Here is a 26,602-nt window from a genome sequence, read left to right on the forward strand (position 1 = left end):
TCCCAAAAAAATAATAAGACAGTGTCTTATTATCGGGGAAACACGGTATTTGTTTCAGGCAATTAGTGTTGCTTTTCCTTTTTTAATCATATGAGGAAGAGGAAGGGAAAGTAGATTTTTGTTCGTTAAAAAAGCATTAAAAATAGGTAGGAGTCATTGCTGCAGATGTGAATTATTTCATATACTTCAAGATGAGTTCACTGCATTGCTTTTATTTAATTATTTCACTTTGTTATAAAAGATCTCTCATTAAGTGGTAGTAATTTGTAAATGTAATATATAAACCACACACCAGTAATTAAAAAATAATTTATTCATAATATTTTTAATAGCCAACTCCCACTTAAAATTAAAGTATATTAAATTAAAATTAAAGTATATTTTACAAGCACATCTGCCTCATTTATTCCTCCACTGAGATCAAGGACTTGGGCTGATCCCAAGGTTGAGCTAGTCCGGACATTACAACGGGTAAAGTAGCCTAGGGTACGAGACCCTTAGTGTTTAAAGGGGTTAAGCATTGGGTAGAGGGAATTATGGTAGGGGAGGGGTCTAGTCAGAGGCATTCTTTTTAACAGGCTCCTTGGAAACGTTGAAGTGGAATGGAAGACTTACTTTATAGAGAAAGACATCCTTAGGTGCACAATCGGTACCCGAGGTCAGATTTTGTTGCGCATTCACTTTGCTCCTCCCAAGGATGATTGTAGTCTCATAACATTCTACCAATCGGAATGCTAGTTTTCAGGAGGTTATGGAGGAGAAGGTGCTGCGGTAGCATTGTGAGTTAGTTTGCCAGGATACCTATCCCAGAATGGCTTCCCTACTGTTACCCTTTGGGGAGGAGCATAATCATAAGTGCACCTGGCCTGTGACCCACCTATGCAGCTGGTGCAAGTTGCCGAGGTGAAATTGTGGCAGGCCTGAGAGAGATCACGCTCACTTGCACCCACAGTATTGGAGGTACAGGTCAGTGTCCCACATCAGGGATGTGAATGTGGCCATTGTGGGAAACAGTGACAACCACTGTCTCTGTGGTGATGTGTAGATATGAGATCCTTCCCCCCAGAAATCAGGGGACAGTTGGGTCAGAGTAGTTGCCCTGGAGGTAGCTGGTACCAATGGGGCGGTGTCCAGGGAGGACCTTAGCAATGAATGCATTAGGCCACATCTGTGGGCCACCCTGGGGGTGGTGATGGCACACCCAACACTCCTGGACCACACGTTCCCTGGTCTGACCAGGAAGTTAACACCTAATGGTGAGGGCTCACAGAGTAAGACCAGGAAAGCTGTAGAGACTATCAGGAGTAGAGTCTTCCTGATGAGGAGAGGAGGAGATTATGAGCAATTTCACCTTCCTTCTCCAGAGATTTTTCAGAATTCTTACAAAAGAGAAACTTCAGATCTTCTATGGGCTCATGGGATATCCTCAGGTATCTGAAAGAGATGTAATAGAAGAATTTATAATCATTCTTGTAAATTCTTCACCTTATCTCACCATTCCAAACATAGGGGAGACAACCTGAGCATGAGCATCTATAGGTTTAGGGAGATGCTTGTTTGTGGATTCAGAAAGGGCCTTCTGAACTTCACATAGCTGAGTAGCTAACTGAGTGAGAGAAGTTGCTTCAGTGGTTAAGAAAGGCCTTCCCCACAACATCAAAAGGGCTCAGCTTAATTGTCTCCTGAGGGACGATTCTGACTCTAAGCAATCCCAAGGGGAGATTCTTTATCCAATCCTCCTGAGTCTCTAAGCAGTTTAATGAGGACTCGCTTGAGGGTGTGGTTCATTTTCTCCCCCTTCCCAGAGGCCTGAGGACCCCAGGCCGAGTGGAGGGGGGGAGAGGATTTTAAGGGCTTTGGCTACAGCTTGGGTTACCTGAGAAGTAAAGGCCAGCCCTTTGTCACTCTAAGGAGCTGGGCAGGCCAAAACAGGTATGATCTCTTTCAGCAAGCACTTTGATACTTTATGAGCTTTTTCTGCCCTCCAAGGAAAAATTTCTACCCAGTTGGTAAATGTGTCAACAAAGGCCAAAAGCAACTTGAAACCATTACAGAGGGGCATATGCGTGAAGTCTACTTGCCAATCCTCACCAGGAGAAGTGCTCCTTCTCTGGTCTGGCTTGGGGGGGTGCTTAACAGCTCCCTCAGGATTCACCTGGGCACAGACTGGGCAGGCCTGGCAGACCTGTTTGACTGTTACTCCCGGCTTGTGGCTAGTGAAAATGCGTTTCACCAGAGATTGGAGTGCATTTCTCCCAGGTGTGTTGCCTGATGAAGACCAAAGATCACTTTCCACTGACTTGTCTCTGGGATTAAGAGGTGGTCTGAGGGTTCTGAAACCAAGCAGAGGAAGAAAGGATGTGTCCCATCCCTTCTGAGAACTTAGGATAGGAAGGACCTGGGAAATTAAAGTTGCTATAGTCAAACGGGCAGCTGTTTTAGCAGCTGAATCTGCAAGCCTTTTCCCTTGGCCTGAAGTGAATCTCCCTTCTGGTGTCATTTACAAAAAATGACAGATCTCCATGGGTTCATGGATAGCTTGCAATAGATGCAGAATTTCTTCTACCTCTTTACTTCCATGTATGTCTGTGAGTGTGGAAAACATGCAAAGCAAATTTGGAGTCAGTATAGATGTTGACTCTCAGTCCCTTCCCCAGTTCTGAAACTTTGGTTAGAGCCATGAGCTCAGCCTTCTAAGCAGACATCCCAGGAGGTGGTGACTTAGCTTCCAGGGTACTAAAAAAGGGTCACCACAGAAAAGCCTGCCTTTCTCTCCCCATTTTCAAGAAATCGAGACCTATCCCTATCTGGGATCTCAAGGGGAATTTCCCTTAAGTCAGATCTTCTGGAGTAGACAGAATCTAGAGCTTCTTCACAATTATGGATAATGTCTCCTGGTTGAGAGGTGTCAGAGAGCAGAGGGGCAGGATTTAAAGTGTGACAGACTCAGAGTCAGGTCTGGGTATCTAGCAGGAGGGCCTGGTATCTAGTAAGTCTCCCACTTGAAAGCCATTGAAGGCGGGGGTTAAAATATCTAATGGCTGTCCCAAAATCAGTTTTGAGGCCTGCTCAATTAAAAGGCCTGTGGCTGCCACTTCTCTGAGGCAGGAAGGGCGTCCTGGGGAAACTGAGTCCAGCTTCTTTGAGAAATAAGCAACAGGTCTGGGTCCGAGAGTATGAGTAAGGAGCCCCAAAGCCTGCCCATGCCTCTCATCCACATACAGGGTGGAAGGTTGCTCTAAGTCAGGGAGGGCAGAGGTCAGTTTGGCTTTCAGGGTTTTAAAGCCTTTGCCGGTTCAGGTCCCCATTCAAGAGGAAGGTTATTGGACCCTTGAATAGAATAATAGAGGGGTTTGGCAATAAGGCCAAAATTAGGAATCCACATCCTATAGAAACCAGCTGCTTCTTTGAGGCAGGGTCTGGGTGGCTTAGAATGGCCTGTTTTCTCCCCTCAGTCAGAGAGCCGGAAGTAGGGGTGAGATTGTGGCCCAAATATTTGACAGACTGACAGGTGATGTAGGCTTTAGGTAAGGAGACTCTAGCTCCTGTAGACTAGAAAATGTAGGGCTCTGTGGCTGCTTTTTTAGGGACTCCTTTCTGGTGGGACTGCAGAGTAAAATGTCATCCGTGTACTGGATAATGGTACTACCAGACATCTCAAACTCCCTTCAGTCCTCAGCTAAGATCTGTCCAAGTAGATGTGGGCTATCTTGGAATCCTTAAGGCAGAAGTGTCCAAGTCAATTAATGGGGAAGCTCCCCTGGCTTTTCCCATTCAAAAGCAAAGAGAAGTGGCGCATCCTTATGCAAAAGTGTGCAGAAGAAAGTGTCTATGATCTAGAGTGGAGAACCACTGCGTATCTCTGGGAATCTGAGGGAGGATCATATAAGGGTTATTAGGTACAATGGAAGGGATGGGAATGACCTCTTCATTAATTGCCCTGAGATCCCGCACCATGAGAAACTCCCCATTTGGTTTTCTGACAGAAAGAATTGGAGTTTTGGATGGAGACTGGCAGGGAGTCAGAAGCTTAAATTTAAGGAACTTTAAAATCAGAGGTTGCAATCCTTCCCTGGGCTCAGGTTTAATTGGATATTGGTGTTTATGAGGAAATACACTAGGATCTGGCAGCTTAATTAGGGCTGGGGTGGCATGTTTCGCCCTAGGGATTCCCTGGTCCCACACAGAAAAGTATTTCCTCCCATAGGGAATCTGGGAGGGTCTTGAAAGGAGTACAAAAAGATGCTCAGAGGGAGAGAGCATTGGGCTTCCAGCTTCATCATTGTCTCACCCCAATGGGGGGGGTGGGACAGGAAGGGATTATTAGAAAGGAATGTGGAAACAATAGCTCCCTGAGGAAGGGGGAGTTTCCTAACATTTCTGGTGTCTCCTGTCAAGTCCCATCACCTTATGGGAAGTGGGGCGAGTGGTACCTGAATGGGAGAGCAAAATGGAAAGAGAGGCCCCGCATCAGAAAGAAACTCATTGGGCTTACCTGCCACTTCCAAAGTGACCCTGGGTTTGGCAGTGGTGATGGAGTAAGGGGGGGAGTCTGGCCAAACCCCGGCCCTACTGGTCCTGAGGAGACCGGAGGGCGAGGCCTGAGGCAGTGGCTCTACCCCTGTCTGGGCAGTCCCTCTCCCAGTGCCCTTCTTGTTATATTCAGGGCAAGGGCTTGGGGGGTCTTTTCCAAGGGCGTTGATTGTCCAATGTCCCTTACACCTAATGCACAACCCTCTGTGTTCTTTGGAAATGGCAGCAGCCAGAAGGTGAGCCTGCTCTTTGTTAATCCCACTGGCCCTGCCGTCCTCCTCCTCTAGTGCAGCTCAGAGCCTCTTGTTAAACACTCCAAAAGCCACTTCCAATAATTGGGTCATGGGAGTCTGGGGTCCCAAAGCTAACTTCTGTAACTTCTTGCACCTTGTGTCTGGGCAGATTGGTTGAAGACATGCATGCTGAGGGCAGTGGCCCCCTCTGGAGAAGTGGAGAAGTGGGGTCCAGATGAGAATTTCCTCACAGCCTCTACAAGGCAGCCTTGGAAAAGGGCGGAGTTCTCCTCTGCTGCTTGGGTTCTCCCTAATTTTGTCATAATTAACCTGCTTCTTAATTCCCCTCTTCATGCCTTCAGTGAGGCAGTTAGGAAGTGCCCCCCCCCCCCCCCCTCTCTCTCTCTCTCTCTCTCTCTCTCTCTCTCTCTCTCTCTGCACTTCCCTCGTGGTAGTTCCACCCAAGGTCTGAGACTGGCCCGGCTATTGCTTCTGGTTGATACCTACCAGGGGAGGAGGCACCATGTCATCCCCAAATTGCAGGCCAGATCCCAGATTCTCTTTTGTTCCTCTATGGCAGTGTTTCCCAAACTTTTGACATATGTGTACCCCTTCTATAATTTTTGTAACGCTAAGTACCCCTGTCAAAAAAAAGAATGTATTTTAATAATAATCAAAATATATTTTTTTCTTTTTTTGGTGCATACATAAAATAATAAAGTGAAAAAAAGTTATTCATAATAAAATATGAATCCATGCCAGAAAGTTTGTCACATGCGGAAGAAGAGCAATTGTTGGAATTGGCTTCAGATGAATTCTTGAAAAATAAACATAAGGAGTGTACTTTAACATCACTTACTTTAACATCACTGGTTACAAATGCAACATGTGTATCCTGTTTTAACAGAAAACGTTCTGAAATACATCTTGTCTTTTCCAACTTCATATTTATGTGAAGTTGCTTTTTCAGCGTTTGTAGACATTAAGTTGAAAAAAAAGAGCAGACTATTGGACATGGAGCCGCATCTCAGATTAAAATTAACAACCAGGGAACCAAATTATGACAATCTGTTATCTCAGCACAGACAATTTCATCCTTCTATATAAAAATAATCAAAATCTGTGGGACTTATTAAAGCACATAACAAGCCTTTCCTATGAGAAAAATCGCACAAAAGCTAAAAATACACAGGCGCCTGGAGAAGCCACTAACTAGTAATGAAGTAAGTTGTCTCTGTAATGAGGTGCGGTTATATTCGTGCCTCGCAAGATTGTCTTGACTGACTCATGAGAATGTAGAATTAGGCTCAGCTAAGCAAGGTGCAATGCGAATCCCCACCAAACTCTTCCTGAACCCCTAGGGGTATGCTTACCACACTCTGGGAAACACTGCTCTCTGGTGCAAGAGGGGATGATACTAATATCTCCCCAGGACAGATTGTGTTGGAGGGTAATGGCTTTAAACCCCTCGATATACTTGGTGGGGTCCTCAGATTCCTGCCCAGTTTCTCCTTAATTTGGGAAAGATCTGACATGGAAAAGGGCATCTGCACTCTAACCATTCCTCCCCGAGGTCGGCAACTTTCCTCAAGGGACAGAGTTTAGAAGCAGCAGCTGTAGCTGAATCAGGATCCTGGGGAGGAGAATGAGAAGGATTGAGGCTTGGGGTCAGGGCAGCCTCAGGAGGAGGCGGGAGGGAGCCCGTTGAGGAGAAAGGGATCCCACTTTTTTGTATGAGGAGGGCTGAGGGAGTGGGAAGATCCCAGAATCTGGCTCTGGAGGAGAGGGGAGTTGGAAGCTTTGGGATACAAGGTCCTGTTTTTGATAAGGGGGTGGTTTTGGAGGGGATATGCAAGCCCTCCTGCTGGGGGCTGCAGTGGGGAACAGAAGCTTATTGTCCCTAAAGGAGCAAAAAAGAGGGGGCCATTTAAAAGGTTGGTTTGTACCTCCAGTTTCTCTGCATTAAACCTGACCAGCAACATTTTGCAATTTAATCTTAATTTAGGATTTTGAGATAAAGCCATGAAAGCCTGAATATAAGGAACTTCAGTCTCCTGCAAAATAAGTCCTTTAATAGTGCTGTAATTAATTGACTCCTGAATGGGCCATTTTTCCTGGTTCTCTATTGTGACTGCCCACTCAGCAATCACTATCAGCAGTCTCTCCTACGTCCCAGACCCTCAGAGGAATCCCTGGCCACGTCTAACACACACCAACCTTTCCTCAATCTTAGGTCTGCAGACATCAATGGAGTGGTGGTTTAACATACAATAGAGCTCCCGAGGACAGTTATGTGCAAGCTCAGCATCTATTGTTCACGTGTTCATATGCTACCCTTCTGACGCTACTCACTTCTCCTAGCAGAACTCCCGGTACAAGGACCTACTTCCTCACCCCCATAGTTTATATCGGTGTATGAGGTCACAGGCACAGCCAGTTAGAGAGGAGACACTTCCCCTTGATGATGCAGATTTCAATCCTGCCAGAACTCCCATCCGGGAGGTGGTCCTTGCTGATCACAGAAAACCACATGGAGATCTCAGGCTTCAAGGCCCTTTTACCTCCAAATCGCATGGCTTCTCCGACCCTTACAATTCTCTTCTCTTGTAAAGCGGGGACCGCTCATCACATCAAGCAAGCACAAGTAAAACATTAAGAACTAGGCCCCACAGTGGCCACAACCAAGCATGGATAACATGGTGTTTAACCTACTCAATAAAGTTATGCTCAAAGAGGTAGGATGCCATACGTCTGTAGTTTCAGTTGTATACACCTTTTGGTAAAGGAAGGCCCAGAGGAGGGGTGTACACAAGCAAAATCATGTCCTGTAGCACTGCCTCATTAGCTTTGGCAGGTGGGCGTGTTGATTTTTTACCCACTAATTTAGAGGCATTGTCTGTAAGTGGAAAACAGGATGAAGCTGCTCCTCAGGCCATCCTATGAGTCAGGTAGCATTGGGAGAAGCACACAAGTCCACTGTCCAGTTCTGTCAGTCTCTAGGGGTTACACATCACCCAAGATGGTCCAATTCAGCTGCTACACTGGTGCTGTCTCTGGTGTCACGGTCAGGAGGGACATGGCTGCCATCAGCGTCTGGAGGGCTGCTGACAGACATCTGGCCAATGCCTTTGGTCTGTCCTCTGGTCCTTCTCTTCTTGGTTCCCTGGGTCACATGTTTCTGGTTGGGATCCACTGGGTCTGCATCTGGAATGGCAAGAGCATCCCGGGGACCCCAAACCTTGACCCAACCTGAACCCTTTCAGATGCCATCTAAGCTCCTGCGCGTTACTTGGGAGAGAGGGCTCTTGTCCTTGTCAGCCAGTCTGTTAGTTAGCCACACTTTCTGCAAGTGCCAGAAGCACATTGCTGGGGTGAGATCCAAGGAATGTGAAAATTGTATATGACTGTACCTAAGCAGGCTTGCATGAGTCGGGTAGAGGGTCTTGTAATCCCTAATACCTCCTTTTCTTGCTTAGACAGGAGAATCTTTAAAGTACCTGTTCAAGACAATTTTCAGATGATGAAATTGAAACTATTTCCACTCATATGAAAGAGTGTTCCAAATCACTATTGATCAGAGAAATGCAAATTAAGACAACTCTGAGATACCACTACACACCTGTAAGATTGGCTAAGATGACAGGAACAAATAATGATGAATGTTGGAGGGGATGTGGGAAAACTGGGACACTAATACATTGTTGGTGGAGTTGTGAAAGAATCCGGCCATTTTGGAGAGCAATCTGGAATTATGCCAAAAAGTTATCAAAATGTGCATACCTTTTGATCCAGCAGTACTACTACTGGGCTTATATCCCAAAGAAATACTAAAGAAGGGAAAGGGACCTGCATGTGCCAAAATGTTTGTGGCAGCCCTTTTCATAGTGGCTAGAAACTGGAAAATGAATGGATGTCCATCAATTGGAAATGGTTGGGTAAATTATGGTATATGAAGGTTCTGATGGAAGTGGATATCTTCAACATAAAGAAGATCTAATCCAATTCCAATTGATCAATGAGGGACAGAATCAGCTACACCCAGAGAAGGAACACTGGGAAATGAGTGTAAACTATTTGCATTTTTGTTTTTCTTCCTCGGTTATTTTTACCTTCTGAATCCAATTCGTTTCTGCATGTATATATTGTATCTAGATTTACTATAACATATTTAACACATAAGGGAATGCCTGCCATCTAGGAGAGGGGATGGAGGGAAGGAGGGAAGGAGGGGAAAATTCGGAACAGAAGTGAGTGCAAGGGATAATGTTGTAAAAAATTACCCATGCATATGTATTGTCAAAAAAAGTTATAATTATAAAATTAATAAAAATATAAAGTTAAAAAAAAGATTAGCCTGTTCAACAATGGCTTGGCCTGTAGGGTTGTAGGCAATGCCAGTGGAATGGGCAATGCCAAATTCAGTGCAAAAAGACAGTTTGGGGAGGTTTGATAATCAGACCAGGATTTCTCAATTGAATGTGAAGTTTCTTCTGAGGATGTGACTTCCTAAAAGATCACTAGGAGTTTGATTTGCTCTTGAATGGTATTGCTCATCTCCCTCTTCAGAGGATGTGAGTCTGAGTTTAACTATAGCCTGCTGGGGGAGGTGAAAGAGATAAAATAGGAAAAAAAAAAGAACAAAGTTAAAAGTGTACAGCAGAGAACAAAAGAAAAATCTACAAGGAAACGAAAATATGGACAGTCAGGAATATATTCTCATCTATTATACATAATTTGTTGAAATGGAAATTTGTCATTATACATTTTGAATCCTCCTTGATGTTCTTCTGGGCACATGACAATGTTTTGTTTTGTTATTGTTTTTTTTTTTTATTTTGTATTTAGTTCAGTAAATATTTTTTTTTTCAAAGGAAAAAAAACTGAATTTAGAAAAACACAAAATTGAATCTTGATTAAGTAAACTTTTGTGGAAAACTTTGAAGAAGCTTACTTCTTTGAGATATAATAAGAGCCATTCCTAGAAAAGAAGTATTTTTAACAGCCAAATTTTACTGGATAAATGACTCTTTACTGATCAACATTAGTAGCGTTTTAATTAGAAAAGTTCTAATGATAATTACTGAGATTTTTTCATTACTACATCAAATCAAAGGTGTGCTATTCACATAGCCAATGTCATGTTGTTTGACTTATCAAATGGAATCAGCATATTCTTACTGAAATGTATTCCTTGAATTTTATCTTAATTGTATACTACTTCCATTCATTCATTTAAATAAAGAGTGATGAACATATCACTCATTTTTCTTTCTGGGTCTGTGAACAATGTATTCTATTTTCTTCTCTTAAAGAGAGCAGCATAGAATAAGCTTTTATAAAGAGTTTATTATGTGCCAGTACCATACCAGAAAATTGAATTGCTTCCATTTGAATTGTCTAAGGAAAATTCTGGAGATCTCTTGGCAGGATAAGCTACCAAATACTGAGATTATCTCTCTAACTATAGTGCTAAGCATTCCAGCTCAGCTGCATAGTGCAACTCTGTTGGGCTGACCACATTGTTTGAATGTGAAATGGAGGCTTGCCAAAAAGATTTTGATGGAGAACTCTTAGAGGACCAGGGCTCACAATATGGTCAGAAAAAGCGATACAAGAACATTTTCAAGGTCTTTTTTTAGAACTTTAGAATTCATCGTATGACATGAGAGACACTGGCACAGGACAACAACATGGCATGCCCTCATCAGAGAAGGTGTTGTGCTCTATGAACAAAGCAGAATCGAATTAGCCCCACATAAATGTGGGATGTGCACAATTAGAGAAGCTACCCTCACTGTTCATAGGGACTATTTCTGTCTGACCAGTGGCAGAGCATTCTGAGCTCAGACTGGTCTTACCAGCCAGTCAGACACACTATAACTCTGCTCTAAGGACAGCAATCAACCAACCAATTATTTGCCAACCACAGGGCTAAGCACTTTACAGATATTATTTTATTTGATCTCCCCAATAGTTATGCAAAGTAGGTGCTGTTATAATTCCCATTTTACAATTGAGGAAACTAATACAGACAGTGTTCTATTATGACCAGAGAATGATGGGGGTGGGATATCTGCCTGAGAAGGAGCACAGGGTTCTTTTGCACTCCCTTGCTTTTTCCTGATGGATTGATGGCTCCCTACTCATCCACTCTGAGGTGCAACTCCAAAATCACATATAATATAACTAGGTTGGATTTGGGAGCCCCCAGACAGTGTGGACTAGTGGCAAGTAAAAGAAGAGTATTTGAGGGAGGCAGAATTTTGAAAGCTCACTTTTTTTAGGGTTGGAAGGGATAAGAGTAGTTCTTATCCAGGCCACCTTAGGTTTAGATCATTAACATATTAATAGACCTCAGAGTTTTCAGTATCACTTAGGGTTCCTTCATTTATATAACATTTTGCTGGTTTTACTGCATATATCAGGAGATTATCTGCATTTTATAGACTGAGGACAGTTAATAGGCTATTACACTGAGGGCTGCATGATTTTATTGATAGATTTCAATTCATACTTCTGGATAAGATGATGTGAAATATATATTGGAACTCAAATGTCCTATGATATGTCAGTGAACATCCACAAACGCATAAAATAAAATGTTTAGAGATTTGGAAACAGATGTAAGCACTTTTATTCAATCTAAAATAGCATTTAAGAGATGATCGGAAATCAGCAGTGATTGGCAGACAAGTCAGAGAAAGAAAACTACTAGATCTCTGTCATGAGAATTGAGGCAAAAATATTGAGTAAAATATTAGCAAAAATGTTTAACTTCAAAATACATTTGGAAGGTTATAGACTATGAACAAGTTGGATTTGTAATAGAAAATGCAAGGTTGATTCACTGTTAGGAAAACTAAATGAAATAGTACCTATATATAACTAAAAATGAAAAACATAACATCAATAGACCTAGAAAGCGTTTCTGGAAAAAAAAGAGTACCCTTTTTTGTTAAAAAAATAAAATAAAATAAAATTACATAGCATAGGAATAAATGGACTATTCTTTAGTAATAATATCTATCTAAAATGAAGAATGATCATTATCTTTAATGGACAATAAATAATATGTCTTTCTCATAACATTGGAGGGGAAGCAAGGATGCCCATAATCACCACTATTAATTACTATGGTTCTAGAAATACTAGCTGTAGCAGTAAAAAAACAAAACAAAACAAAACAAAAAAACAAAAAAAAAAAAGATGAAAAAATTGACATAAACTGAATCAAAAGGGGGGAACCAAATTATTTCTCTCCAAGTTGTCAATTATCTCCTAATTGTAACATCTCTAATTATTTTTTCCCTCAATCCCCATATTACTTGACTTCTTGGTAGCATAATTTCTTTCTCTGTCTGTAATACTTTTCTCTTCACACACTGCTACCACTCTAACTCAGGTAATCATCACTTCTTGCCTGTTAATTAGACTTCTCACCACAAGTACATCCACTGTTTCAGTGGCAATCTTCCCCATAGCTGCTAAAGTGACTAATTAGATATATTGATAGACACACATGTTGTCTGTGTGTGTATGTATAGGTCTGTATGTATGAAGGCCTAGGATTAGGCAGGACTGGCAATCAGTGTCCCCTGGGTGGGACGGTACAATTATCATCCCTGGTTTTCTTTGGGACTCAGATTAGGGGTCGCCTCTTGAAGAAGGATTGTCCCAATCTCCTTTCCACCCCGTCAATCCCTTGGGTTTTATATATATAGATTTTTATGTATGTTATGTCCCATATTAGATTGGAAGCTTCTTGACAGCATGGTCTGATTTTACTTTTTTCTTTCTCTTCAGGCAATTAGCATGATGGATTAGCATTGAGTAAGTGTTCATTAACTATATATTTATGGATTGAATTTTGCAGGACATATTATGGATTAGTTAAAGAACTCTGAAGATTCAACTAAAATTTTAAACAAATTCTGGACTTATAGCCCACATTCATTTCTCTCCAGCTACCTCCCTTTTAAGGTATCACTTAGTCTCTGCTTGAATATCTACTTCCATTAATGGATTCTTCAATCTCTCCTAGGGCAGATCACTCCATTTAGAGGCTAGTTCTTACTTTTAAGACATTCTTCCTCATACTGAGTAGAAAATTACTTGTTTTTTTCTGAGACTAAGTAAAAGTGAGCGCTTACCATTCACTTATCCCTGACCTTTTAATAATAGGAGCAAAACTGACATTTGAAAAGCACTTGAAAGTTTGCAAAGTATTGTACACTAATCATCTCATCTGCGGCTCACAATAACCTGTAAGACAGGTACTTAAAAGTATGAATATTCCCATTTTATTGATTAGTAAATGGGGTCAGAGAAGATAAGTGAATTGCTTGTTGTTAAAGAGCTAGTAAGTGTAAAAGACTAGATTCATATCCAGGTATTTTTGTTTTCTACTCTGACCATTTTATTTACTATAGTATGCTGTTTTTATTAGTCATATCTTTAATGTCTTAATGTTAAATAAGGGCAGCTAGGTAGTGCAGTGAATAGAGCACCAGCCCTGAAGTCAGGAGGACCTGAGTTCAAATGTCTCCTCAGATACCTAGCTGTGTGACTCTGGGCATGTCACTTAACCCCAATTGCCTCAGCAAAAAACCCCAAAACAAAACCCCCCAAAAAGTCATATTGTTGATGTCTATAAGATAAGGTGTTATGGTCAGCAGAAATATATACATTGCTTTCTTATATCACACCAAAACATAAACAGAAGACCTTGTGGAAGCACAGTTTTCACTGTGTTTCCTCTAGAGCAAATTGTACCATTTTTAAAAACTATAGCAAAACCTTTAGGAGTAAAGCATCAAGCAAATGAAGATAACTCTGAAAAGACTCAGCCATGAGAAAGCATTTCCTTCACAACTCTGGGTTGATAGAAAAAACCCCAAGTCTCAGGAACATTATTCAAGCAGCTAGTCAATGTAAGGGAGGCTTACATGATTAGGGATAATGAATATGCTGTACTTGTCACTTGTGGAAAATTAAAAGTCTTGCATATATATTAGGACAAAGAAATAGATACAGAAGCAATCTGAGAAGAAATTTTAAAAAATAATAAAACCTCTGACCTTTAATGTATTACCTGGAGATTTTAATTTTAAAAGAAATTCAAGAGCTTTTTAAATCTCAGCTCATTCAATGCACATAATGAAGCATATTAACATACTACTTAAAAACCATTCCCAGCAAAGTAGGAAGTATTTATTCATGAGACAAAAATAATCTAGAACATGATCATAATTGTAGAACAACTTACTAAATATTTTGAATAAAATATGAATAGAAATGTGGGGCTACAGGTTTAAAATCTAAAATTCATGAAATGTATGCCCAAGACATAAGCTCTATATGTGATCATGTCTCACAAGGGGCATGTTAAGTTGGATTTGAGGTCATGAGAAAATATTCTCTACACTTAAAGGATTCATCTCTATACCTATAGATATAGCTACATAGAGATATACATATATATATATTTTTTTTTAAATACTGTAGAGGTTGTTATTTCTAGATTGGATTTCTAAATATTTGGACATTTTTGTTTTTAGTAAAAAACAATGCTATTTGTGGCAATACAATAAAAAGAGTACTGAAGATTAGAAAAAGGTAATTTTTGTTGATGAAACTTTCTTTTTCAATTCTAATCTCTCCCAAAATTCTTGTCAAAGGAAATCCAAATAAGCCTGTAAAATTTGGACATCTTTATTAGATAGTAAAACATATACCCAAAATGTTTTGTACTATATACATGTCTGTATACATGCATGTGTATATTTTACCAGTGAAAATTTTGTTTCTACTGAATGAAGAATGCTGATAAATACATTATTATACTGAGAAGAATTGTTTCAGGTATTACAGAATTCCAAAATGAAGATGGAATATTATTTCATGGTATGTATTATGCCATGTGTCTTGAAAAGTTAAAAAAAGTTATCCAAGAAACAGAGATAAAAACTTTGTTAATGGCCTGGAAACTCACCTGCTTTAAAATTATTTTAAAAGCTCTGGGCAATAATCAAGTTTAGAACTGGGAAAATGTACTATTCATTTATATCACGTGATAAAAGCATGGTTTCAGGATGGAGGACTAAAGAATATATCAAAGTCTTGTGAACTTTATGCCAAATTGTTCAAAATAACTGATACAAGTGATAACAAAATGAGAACTTTGCATATTAAGTGGCTTTAAGTGTAAAAAATATTTTGAATATATAAGGTACTGTGGAGAAATGGCCTTTGAAGAAGATCGTAAGCAGGATTATCTTAAAAAAAAAAAAAAAAAAAAAAAAAACAAGTCTAGAAAAAGCTTGATGTCAGAAGACTCAACTAACTCATACACATCATCCTAATTTCATTTATTTGATGATATAGAGAGTATCTTAAATAGGCAAAATGTAATGCAGATATCTCAATTTAGACTTCTCCTGTTTCACCAGGCTGTGCTATTGTGGGACTTCTCTGACTTTTTTTTTTTTTTAACCATACTTCCTTGTAGGACATTTTTTTTCCTTTCCCAGTCTCCCCCCCCCCCCCATTTTTCAGTTTACTTCTGTGTGAGGAAATAGAAAATGAAAACATGAAAATACAGACGAAGCGCAGACATACATATACATTCACATACCCAAATATAACATCTATGTTGTAAAGAAATTTCATGATTTGGCAAGTAAAAAAGGATCAATTATCAAACTATGTAGAGAATGTTATTACGCAAAGAAATATCAGGATCAGGATTGTGTAATAGTATGTAATAGAAAGAATCCTATGTTTGAATTCGGAAGAACTGAATTCAAGTGCTTATTCTAACATTCTTATGTGAGTAACTTATGTGTAGCTTATATGAGTTATTTCATAGCACATCACCCTTAACTAATTCTTTCTGTATCTATTTCTGTTTCTGCCTTGCCTTTCCTCACACATATATACTGCCTCCCTTTCACTTTCTTTTGTACATTAAAAAACAAAACTACCTCACTAAATGCACAAAAATAAGCATTCATTTCGGAAACCAAGGTATGAAAGAGCTTCTCAGAATGAAAACCCAAGGGACATATCCCTTCATATTCCAATTAAGTCATGCAGCTGAATGAATGATACATTCCACCTGATGACAAAATATTGTCATTCCAATTTACTACAGCACATAATAGAAAGATTGAGCTCTAAAAATTAGTATTGGTTAAAAAAGTAGTATTATTCATTTTCTCAATCTTTTTTCCTTAGTTACTAAAGATTTTTGAGTGATCTTGTCAAAGTTTTATATTATTTATCACTAATAAGTAACAATAACTCTAACAATTTCAGTCTTAACTGAAGCATGAAAATCTTTAAAACTTGAAAAATATCAATACTGTGATACGTTCAGAGAATTTCTTACTGGCTTATTTATGTTTTCAAGCTAATTGGCTGCTTTGCATTTTACTCTGTCCCATTTGTACACAAGAACAAGAGAGTGATTTAATACCTACTCAATGTTTTCTAATGTTAAAATTGCAGCTTTAACATATATTTATTATGGGAATTAAGTTTAGAAATAGTCTTCTGTATAGATTGAATTATTTTTTAAGTCACACGATAATTTTACAGAGTTCATTTTCAGCTTCACCATCCTTATCAGAGAGATTTTCATCAGCTTTAGTGCTTACTTTCATCAGGATTCTCAATTGCCTTTACTCCTCAATTGGAGATCTGGAAGATGGAGCACCAAACTCTTAACCAAAGTCTTCCTTTGAATTTTCTAACTCTCCATTTAAGTCAAAAGTTCTGCTTGCACCAAATCACTTCTAGCACCTACACTCACTTTTCAGCTTTGTTTTGAGTGTTGTCTTTGCCAATTAGATTGTGAGCTCTCTGAGGGCAGAAACTTATTTTTTTTTTATTTGTATCCCTAACATTTAGCGCAGGATCTTGCACATAACAGGCATTTAATGTTTATTTTATTGATCAGGAAGATGATGGAAAAAGCTATTTCTAGCTTTTCTATATCTGTCCAACCCAGAAATCACAGAAAAAAAAATTAAGTACTAAATATATTTGAACTTTATAAAGCTGAATCCACAGCATAACAGAACAAACTACACAAGATGAAAATTTCATTTAATAACAGATGACAGTACTTTCACTTAGTGTCTGCACCACTCAAACCATATTGTTGCAGGTGTAGCCAGTATAGTCAGACTTAAATATTTGTGTTTGGGGATTCAGCTATAGAAGTCCCTTCAATAAATAACCACAGAAGTATTATATGGTATTTACACATCTCAGTCATTTGTATAACTTTAGAAATGTCTAGTTTTAGGAAATTATCTGCAAAAACCTGCTTCATTCTGTCTCATATTGTAATCAAGCAGGCCTTCATAATGTCATATAGACATTCTATATATTCTAATATTCTAATATAGAATATTAGAAAATATTCTAATAAATATTTTATCTAAGCAAATTTATGAGTATTTATAGTTCCTCTGTTCTCCCACAGTGTTTTAGCATATCAATGATATTTTCTACTCTAAAAGACTATTTTCATTTAAATATCTTAATGTTTTTTCTGAATGACTTTAAAATTGTGTTGCCTTCAGCAAAGATTTTATTTATATTTGCTCATGTTCACAATTTCATTTTAAATGGCATTTTATCTTATTAGCACACAATATCAAATACTCAGACAGTGATAACTAAATTTAACAGAATTGCTATCATTGATAAGTATAGTCACTATAAATATACTGGCAAATCTAGCCTATTTGCTGTTTGCCACAAATCCTCTCGGCATGACTTGGTATCACTGTCACCTGTCCTCGTGCAAAATTTTGTCAGTTCACTTTTTCTTTTACTACTTTTCACTGTTTATAGCTTCATACTCTTACAAACCTTTGGTGGATTCTATAACATTTTTCAAGTAAATGGTACTCTAAATCAGCCTTGATTATCATGGCTCTCTACTTGACCAGATCACTTGCTTGCTGATTCAGGATATCTCTGGGTTCTTTTGACTTCTTTGTGGCAGTTTTACATTAGATAAATTCCTGATTTACAAACAAAAAAAAAGTTCTTCAACATCAACTCTTTTAAAAAATCACTTTCTTTGTCTTGACAATAAAAATCTCAATGTCTTTAATTTCCCATTTTTTCAGAGTCAACAGTTTACTTAAATAACTTAAATGGGAGCATTTGCAATTACACTTCTTCCTGTCCTTATTCTAATTTGGTATTGATTCTAACCTTTGCTCTGACCATTTGATCTAATTCAGACACAAAGGTGTTCAACGCTTGGAATGTACAATACTTTCTGACTTATCTGTTAAAATATTTGTGATATGTAGTCATGAAATATTTGAGTAGTACATAAACATTTAAGCTTAAATTTTTCAATCCAAGTAATATTTTCCAATATATTTCTTTTTCTTCTATGTTCTGTGTGCACCTTCACATTGTCTGTAATCTCTAAAATCACCTCAATATTACAAAGAGACATCAGATTAGGACTTTTTTACAGAAATTCATGCCATACATATAGTTTCACTTTATGTTTCACTTGATTTATATTAAGACCTTCACCTCTAGAGACAGTGGACAGAAAAAGTAATTAATTCCCCAACTATGGACTAGGTTGATTTGCCACTTGTCATCCCAGATGTCTGTAGTAGATTTACTCAATCCTATCAGTGTTAATGATAACAGCTGTAACATTTTATATTCACAGCTCCTAAAAAAAGGGGGATGCATTTTTTTTTAGATCTTAAGATGGATAGAACAATCCTATATAAGATCAAGAGATAATAAAGTGCTGGAGGATACCCCAGTGACTGTTTGGTCCAGCACTTTTCATTTTACAAATGAAGAAACTGAGGTCCAGGAAAATTAAGTGAATTTCCAAATTCTCCAAGGTGGTATTTGAACCAATGCTTTTTGACTATAAAAAAGGTGCTATTTTTGTTCTAAGACTAAAAGTCCCCTTTTGAATGTAGTAGGCTGAAGAAATACAAATTAAAGATGTCCTGAAACTATTAGTGCAGTTTTATTATGTAAAACATAATAAAGCATAAAACTGCACTAAGACTTTTGGGACACTGGGATTAAACTCTTTAACCTTTCTCCAGCTTTCACATTATATTATAAAATGACAATTTTTAGAAAAGAATCCCCTAATGTCGAAGGTTGTAGGTCTTTTTTTCCCCAGTTTTCCAACAAAATTAGCTTGCTGTAGTAATAAGAGTGGGTTGAATGATTTATTTCCGTTGATGTTAAAGGACCAACATCTGAGTTACCAAAGTAATTTATTTTTCCTGATTCTGATTCAGCTGCCTGATGAGACATGCCTGACACAGATTAACATACATATTCCACTAATGTCCAATCAGATTTCCTAAATGTCTAAGTCAATTTGACAGCTTTCTCATCTAGATGTTTTCTGTGCAGACTGGAACCACAATTTTAAGGTACTTTAATAATAGTAAGAATTTGTAGAGTGCTTTAAGGTTTGCATATTTGTAACTCATTTCAGTATCAGGATCGGAAATATTTCTGCTAAAACTTTCATTCTAGGAAATCTAGAATGGGATAATTTTCCTCTGTACATAGTTTTTAATGCAAATTAAGCATTGATTTCTAGATTTATTAATATTATTTTTTGCAACAAAAGGGAAACCCTAAAACTTAATATCACCCTCTACAAGTTAATGATGCCTGGGGCCAAGGTTCACCAGAGATATGTTTTTAACCAGAAAAGGCTGACTCGTGACTCTGGCTTGATCCCTGTTTCTCCAGTTCAATCACTTATGTTTGTGAATTTGCAAATATTGCAAAAAGAAATTCTAAAATCTGATCCATGAGGATGAGTAAAAATAGAACTTCACCATGAATTCAGGAGTTACTCTGAATTCTGTTACTACTCCAGTCCACCTCCCTCACGTTGCTCATTTACTTGCCCCTGCTTCCTACCAGAAAAGTTCAGCATATCTCAAGATCAACATGGATCCCATTTACAAAGCTGTTAATTAGCAAATCCAGATACAGATTGAAAGCAGCTGCCCCTGGCGGCTGGCTGAGCCACTGCTGCCCCTGGGCCCTGGCACTTTCATTATGAAAGGAGCCATGAATCTTCCCTAGTATCTTTGCTGAATGCATTCCCTTGGTCATTGTTCTCCCCATAGTTATGCAGCTGCCACCTTAGAGTGTATTTAACCTTAACTCTGTTGGCTGACAGGGATTGCACTCCCCAAAGATCCTGCTGATATTGGCAAGCACTCCTCCTCTGCCATGCTTGATACGTTGCTATCCTTCCTCCTACCCCTAGAAAGTACTTCCCCATCATCATGTCCCACTTGTAAATCCCCAACCCTTCCCTGGCAAGGGCCACTCTACCCTGCTTCCTGAAAGATAGCTTCCTAAATCAAAAACGAAAATATCTCATCATATTCATTTATCATTATAGCCTAATAATGCCAAATAGCAGTTCATAGAATTAGTCAAGAGTGTGTGTCATATTCTCTAGTCAAATTGCTTAAATTATGAAATAATCAGCCCTTCCTCACATATTTCTACCCTTATTATTTAATAATCATTTCTTTGTTCATCTACATTCTTGAGATGGCTATTTTAGATTACACTAGTATCTTTCCTTCATCTCCTAAATAAGTGTGATTTCAGTATTGCTGTTCCTAAGACTAACCATAGACTTTACTGAAAAGCTGAAGTTATGGGCATCTTTCCAATTGTTTAAGTCACCTGAGTTTTGAAGAAAATCACACTCTCTTCTGGGAGAGATCTCCCTTCTCTCTGTGGAGATCATTGTCAACATTATGTAGAGCCTATATATACACACACATATATATATATATACAGCCTTATCTAGGAACCTTGTATTCTAGACTTGATTCAGTAAAGACTATCAAAAACAGTTACCCACATAATTTTTGGCTCATTAATTTTATTTTTATTTTTTATTAAAGCTTTTTTATTTACAAAACAGATGCAGGGTAGAACCTTGCAGAACCTTGTGTTATAAATTTTCCCATTTCCCCCCACCCCCTCCCCTAGATGTCAGGTAATCCAACACACAACATACTTTTTAAAAATACAAAATGATGTAGAAATGTGAGCAATGGTGAGATCTGATTAGCTCTAGTTAGAATTTATATAGTCCCAAGAATCCTGAGAGGTAGGTGCTATTATTATCTTCATTTTACAAATGAAAAAACAGGCACAGAGAGTTGAAGTGATTCACTCGGGGTCAGACATTTCTCCTAAATTCAAGTCCAGCACTGTGTCACTTAGATCCATTTTGGGATGCATGGATTGGATTAGACCTTTGAAATTCCGTTTATCCTTTTGTACAACCAACAAATTTCTCAATGTTCATCATAGGTATTCCCTAGACAAAAAAACATGAATTCTATTGTTGGGTCTGTGCTCGAAGTCATTTTGGCTCAGTAATCCATACATGCTCAGTTGTGTACTCAACTGACACAGCTTTTGAGAATCCAGGAAATAGATCTATAGAAGAGACTGTGTGCATCCACTTTGTCTAGATCTTTCCTTTAGACTGCAAAAGTCTACACACTGTGTCAACCCCTATTCAAATAGTTTCTGTGGTTCCCAATTCCCTATAAAATAAAATAGATGCAATTTACTTTTTAATACAGGAATAAATCTGCCCCCACAATGTGGCTCCTACTTTCTTTTCCATATTTATTTTAGAGTACTCCTCTTTCATATGCTTTATTATCCACCTGTGTTAAGATATTCATCTATCTTACACTAAACTCTTCCACCTCCATGCATTCACAGGATTTTAGACTGAAACCACAAAATAATACTTTAAAGAATATCTCCACCAAACCTGATAACTACCCAAAATCTCTTAACTTGTTTGAATGTCTTTTTCCCCATTGCCATTTATTAGAAATGAGTTTTCCTACTGGGCAGCTGGGTGGCAAAATGGATAGATTTCCAGACGTGGAGTTGAGAAAGACTCATTTTTCAGAGTTTTAATCTGGCCTTGGAAAATACCTAGCTTGTGATCCTGGGTAAGTCACTTAACTCTATTGGTCTCAGTCTCCTCATCTGTAAAATGAGCTGGAAAAGGAAATGACAAACGACTTCAGTGTCTTTGCCAAGAAAACCTCAGATGAGATTCAAAAAACAAAAAACAAAAACCCAAGACTGAAATGACTAAACAGCATCTTTGTAACAGCATCTTTCTATTACAATACTTAACATAATGAAATGCATCTAGTAGTTTTTTGAATAGATTTTCTTTCAACATTTATCAGTTTCTAGAAGCCTTAGATTTTAGAAAAGGGAACATCTGTAGGTTAAACAGTGTAACTTCAGAATAGATTTAAGGCTTATTCATTCTTTTTTTTTCTAATTCTGTAAAATAGCATAATGGCCAAAGGCAAAGTGGACAGAAACAGGTTTTTTTGACAGATGAATTCCAATTCACAATAGGTAGATCTGTATCGCAGATTGCACTCTTTTTCATTTATATTAAATAACTGAAAACAGCTATTAAATGAACTTGTATGCCCTGCAACCATAGCAAACAGACAAGCAGCCTCCTCTATGTTGATGACATTGTTTTATTACTTCAAACTGAGAGTACCCTTAAGCAGCTGGACCTGTTAGATAATTATGATCAGAAAGAGAAATGTGGCAGCAACTAAACTAAACTGAAATTCTCTGTTAGCAAACATTTCTAATCTTTAAATGGACAGTACCTTAACACAATCCAATAGTTTGTTCATTCATCTTGGTGCACTCATCATAATAAGAACCTTCTCAAAATCAGATGTTCTACATGGCCCTCATAGAGGCTTTGTGAGAAACATCTTCATGTAGAGCAGTGGTGAAAATATTAGACATGAAGTAGGAAAGACTTCAGTTCAAATCCTGACTAACTAATTTTGGTGATTCCATCACTTTCCCTACAGAGTTCTTGTGAAGATCAAATGAGATTTTGCATGCTAAGCATTTTAAAATACTAAGCACATGTCAGAGCTATTGTTAAGAGGATCAATGGCAAAATAAGACAGGATCAAAGGAATCAAAATGGATAATTTGGATTACATGAAGTTAAAAAGGTTTTGCACAAACAAAACCAGTGCAGCTAAGATTAGAAAGAAAGCAAGAAACTGAATTGGGGAAACATTTTATAGCAAGTTTCTTTGAAAAGGACTTTATTTTTCAAATGTGTAGAGATTTGAGTCAAAGGATATAAATAGGCACTTTTCAGAAGGAAAAATTAAAGGTATCTATAGTCATATAAAATCCTCTAAACTAGTATTAATTAGAAAAATGTAAATTAAAACAACTTTAAAATATGACATCACACTGATTAGATGACAGTATTGAAGGGAAGGCAAAACATGGGACATTAATGCACTGTTGGTAAAGTTGTAAAACAATATAGCCATTCTGGAGAAGAATTTTGAACTGTGTTCAGAGGACTAATAAACTGTGAACACTCTTCAATCAAGCAATACCATTACTAGGCTTATATACCAAAGAGATGGAAGACAAAGGAAAACAAACATATGTATATATTAATCTGTATAATGGAGCAACATTAATGACCTGAATATCTGAGTCTAATGTTCAAGATCTCAATTGATTATGTAAGTGCCTGACTCTTTAGGGGGATAGCGGAGTGGATATTCATTTTACCCTGCATAAAAGAATTGTTCTTATACAGCTTAATTCTCTTTGTCCCCAATCTATTCTTCACACAGCTCCTGTTATGCAAATCACAAGTCTGATGATGTCACTCTTTTGTTCAGTAAATACCAGTGTCTCCTCATTACTAATGGGATCAAATAAAAATTCCTGTATTTGACATCTAAAGTTTTTTAATAACCTGACATTACCTTATCTTTTCTGCCTAATTATCCATTACCCTGCTTCATGTAGTTTACCATCCAGCCCTCTGTTGTTCATTTTCAGTTGCACCCATTTTGGGGGATAATTATTTTGGATTTATTTTTCACATACATACTATTCCATCTCATTTTCACCTAAAACATAATTCTTTGCCTCTTCCTCTTAGAATTCTTATTTTCTTTATTTCTGATCAAAGACTACCTCCTCCATGAGGCCCTTCCTAATCCTTAACAACTGCTTCTGCCTCCCCCAAAATTTTACTTTATATTTATTTTATATACATTTTATGCAATAGGTAGTCATGGAAAAATGGAGAGTGAGTAAGTCTAGGTATCAGGAAAATGTGGATGCAGGTGTGGTCTCTGTCACATACTAGGTGTGAATCTGGACAGATCACTGAAGGCTTCAGTAACCTCCTAAGTCACTGACCAGGTGCCATTGCACTTGGCTAAGGGAGTAATTTCATCATGAATTCTTTATACCAATGAGATCACAGTCAAGGAAAAAAAAACCACTTTGAATGTACTTAGGTATGCATATTTTATTTCTCAAGAAAAAATAAACTTGAAATCAGGGCTTGTTTTATATTTGCCTTTGTATTCTACAGAGCCTAACATAGCCTAGAACATTGTTGGTGCTTAATAAAAATTAAAAAGTTAAAAGTTTAGTTGATTAGGCCAAGAATACAAAGGAGATGTATTTTCATCAGTTCAAAAGTTCAGTTCTGTCTCCTGCACATCTGGTGTCTAAAGAAGACATGCCAGTTCAATAATGCAGAACAATAATCAATAATGTAGAACAGCCATTTCAGACATTCTTCAAAGAATCCGACCATGAATTAACCTCTATCTAGCACTTGACAAAACTTGTTTGAGCAGCTGATATCTGAAAGAGATGAGCCAAGAGAAATGTTAAGTGAATATTCCACCAGGTTCTTAAATTCTTTCCCTTTCTTGAATCGGGTCACCAGAAAGCTAGATCCTAGATTATATTTGCTTCTCTAGAAATGCTTTCATTAAACTGACTTTTATCACTTATATTCTCAGATTTTATAGAAATGTTTATATGTCCTTTGCAAACATTAAGTTACTCTTAAATCCGGCCCTACACTATTAATACATACTTCTTAAGGTAAAAAACAAGGAAGAGAAAATTCTGTCCTGGATCTGGTTCTTAACAGATTTCTGGGATGTATCTGATAAGTACCTTGGGAGGAGGAAGAAGTGAGAGCAGTACTCTCCCTTACTAAGTAATTTGACAGAGAAGAACACTAGATCTGGACTGACATGCCCCATAAATTTTAGGAAAATGGATTTCAAGGGGCTCAAGGAATGATAACTAAGTTTTGATACTCTAAATTGCTACAAGAAGAGTTAGACGAGGAAGAAAGGGAATAAATATCAAGAAGCAAATTCTGAACTCAGAAAAAATTATTCCATTGGAAAAAAAGTTCTCATAACAATAGTTAACCCCTGTCACAGCAATAAGATGATTATGGATGATCAACTCTGATCAATGTGGCTCTTGTTAACAATGAGGTGGCTCAAGCCAGTTCCCATAGATGCGTGATTGTGGGCTTCTGCTTCGCGAGTGGAGTATCTGCCCTCTACTTACCCATCTTCTGGGTCTTCGGTCGTCACCGGCTTCCGAGGAAGAACTGGACACAGAGACGAGTTGCCAAGCAAGAGAGGTGTTTATTTCTGAGAGAACTACATAATGGCCACCCCACCCTTCTTCAGGCTGTGCTTAAATAGCACAATGTAAAGATCTCTAACCAATCAACTAACACCACGATCTTACACCTTGACAAATCATTTTTGCACATATGAATTTCTTCCTTCTATGGCGCTTTTATAGCAAGCAAGCTTGTGATTATGTAATCCCTAGCAGCCTTACCCATAACACGTGATGGAGAAAGCTATCTGTATTCAGAGAGAAATGTGGGGACTGACGTGGATCGCAACAGTGTTTTTACTTTTTTGTTGTTTCCTTGTTCGGTTCCTTTCCCTTTTTTTCCCTTTCTTTTTCTGATTTTTCTTGTGCAGCATGATAATTGTGGACATGTGTACAGAAGAACCGTACGTGTTTAACATATTTTGAATTACCTGCCATCTGTCTATAGGGGAGGGGTTAGGGAAGGGAGGGAGAAAATTTTGGAAAACAAGGTTTGCCAGGGTGAGAATTGAAAACTATCATTACATATATTTTGGAAATAAAAGGCTATTCTAAAAAATAGCCTACAATGATTTTATCCCTCACAACCCTGGGAATAAGATTATTATCTCTATTTTATAGTCAAGGAAATATAGGCAAATAAAAGTTAAGTAACTTGCAGAGGATCCCATAGTTATCAAGTGCCTGAAGACAGATTTGAATTTAGATTTTTCTGACTCCAGGCCAATATTCTATCCACTGTACCCTGTAGCTTCTTTGTTTATTACCGAGATAGACCCACAGGAGACAGACAGCTCAGACCAGGTCATTCGATTTAAAGCATCCTTTGTTAGCCAGCCCAAGACTGACCCTCCCCTCCCCCCCAAGCGGGCTAGTGGAGACAGCGCCAACCTTAAGCGCGGCACACTTTTAAGCACGTTTGCCACTTCCTGGCACAGCCTTGCGGTTACTTTTTTACATTAAACATTGACCCTATTTCTCACCCATAAAGGGGAAATAACAGGATGTGGGTGAGCACACAACTGCAGATGTCGCCGTGCAGTGTAACGTTGGCTGACATTGCTCAGCAAACACTTCTACAATGTCTGGGGGCCTCGCGACCCTGGACGGGCCCGTCTTTCGTCCATTTCACTGCCCCCTTTTTCTTGTCAGACTCGTAGCTCATCTGAGGGGAATGGGTCACCCGGAGGCTGGATAGCTCGATGGCCCGTATATGGTCCTGGACATCGGTGGTGAGACACCAACACAGGGGCCATGGGAAGAAGGAGCAA

The 26,602-nt window shown here is 38.4% G+C and overlaps 1 long non-coding RNA gene across 1 annotated transcript; it reads right to left on the minus strand.

Annotated features, from left to right (window-relative positions):
• Window positions 1-293: 293 nt before the first annotated feature.
• On the minus strand, window positions 294-25,389 carry LOC141554226 (uncharacterized). The gene is made up of 3 exons (XR_012485799.1): window positions 25,272-25,389; window positions 5,274-5,407; window positions 294-1,434 (listed from the first exon to the last, which is right to left on the minus strand). It is a non-coding gene; the product is annotated as an uncharacterized LOC141554226 (long non-coding RNA).
• Between the last annotated feature and the right edge of the window lie 1,213 nt (window positions 25,390-26,602).

This window comes from Sminthopsis crassicaudata, chromosome 1 (assembly GCF_048593235.1).
Source record: "Sminthopsis crassicaudata isolate SCR6 chromosome 1, ASM4859323v1, whole genome shotgun sequence".
NCBI classification, from domain to species: Eukaryota; Metazoa; Chordata; class Mammalia; order Dasyuromorphia; family Dasyuridae; genus Sminthopsis; species Sminthopsis crassicaudata.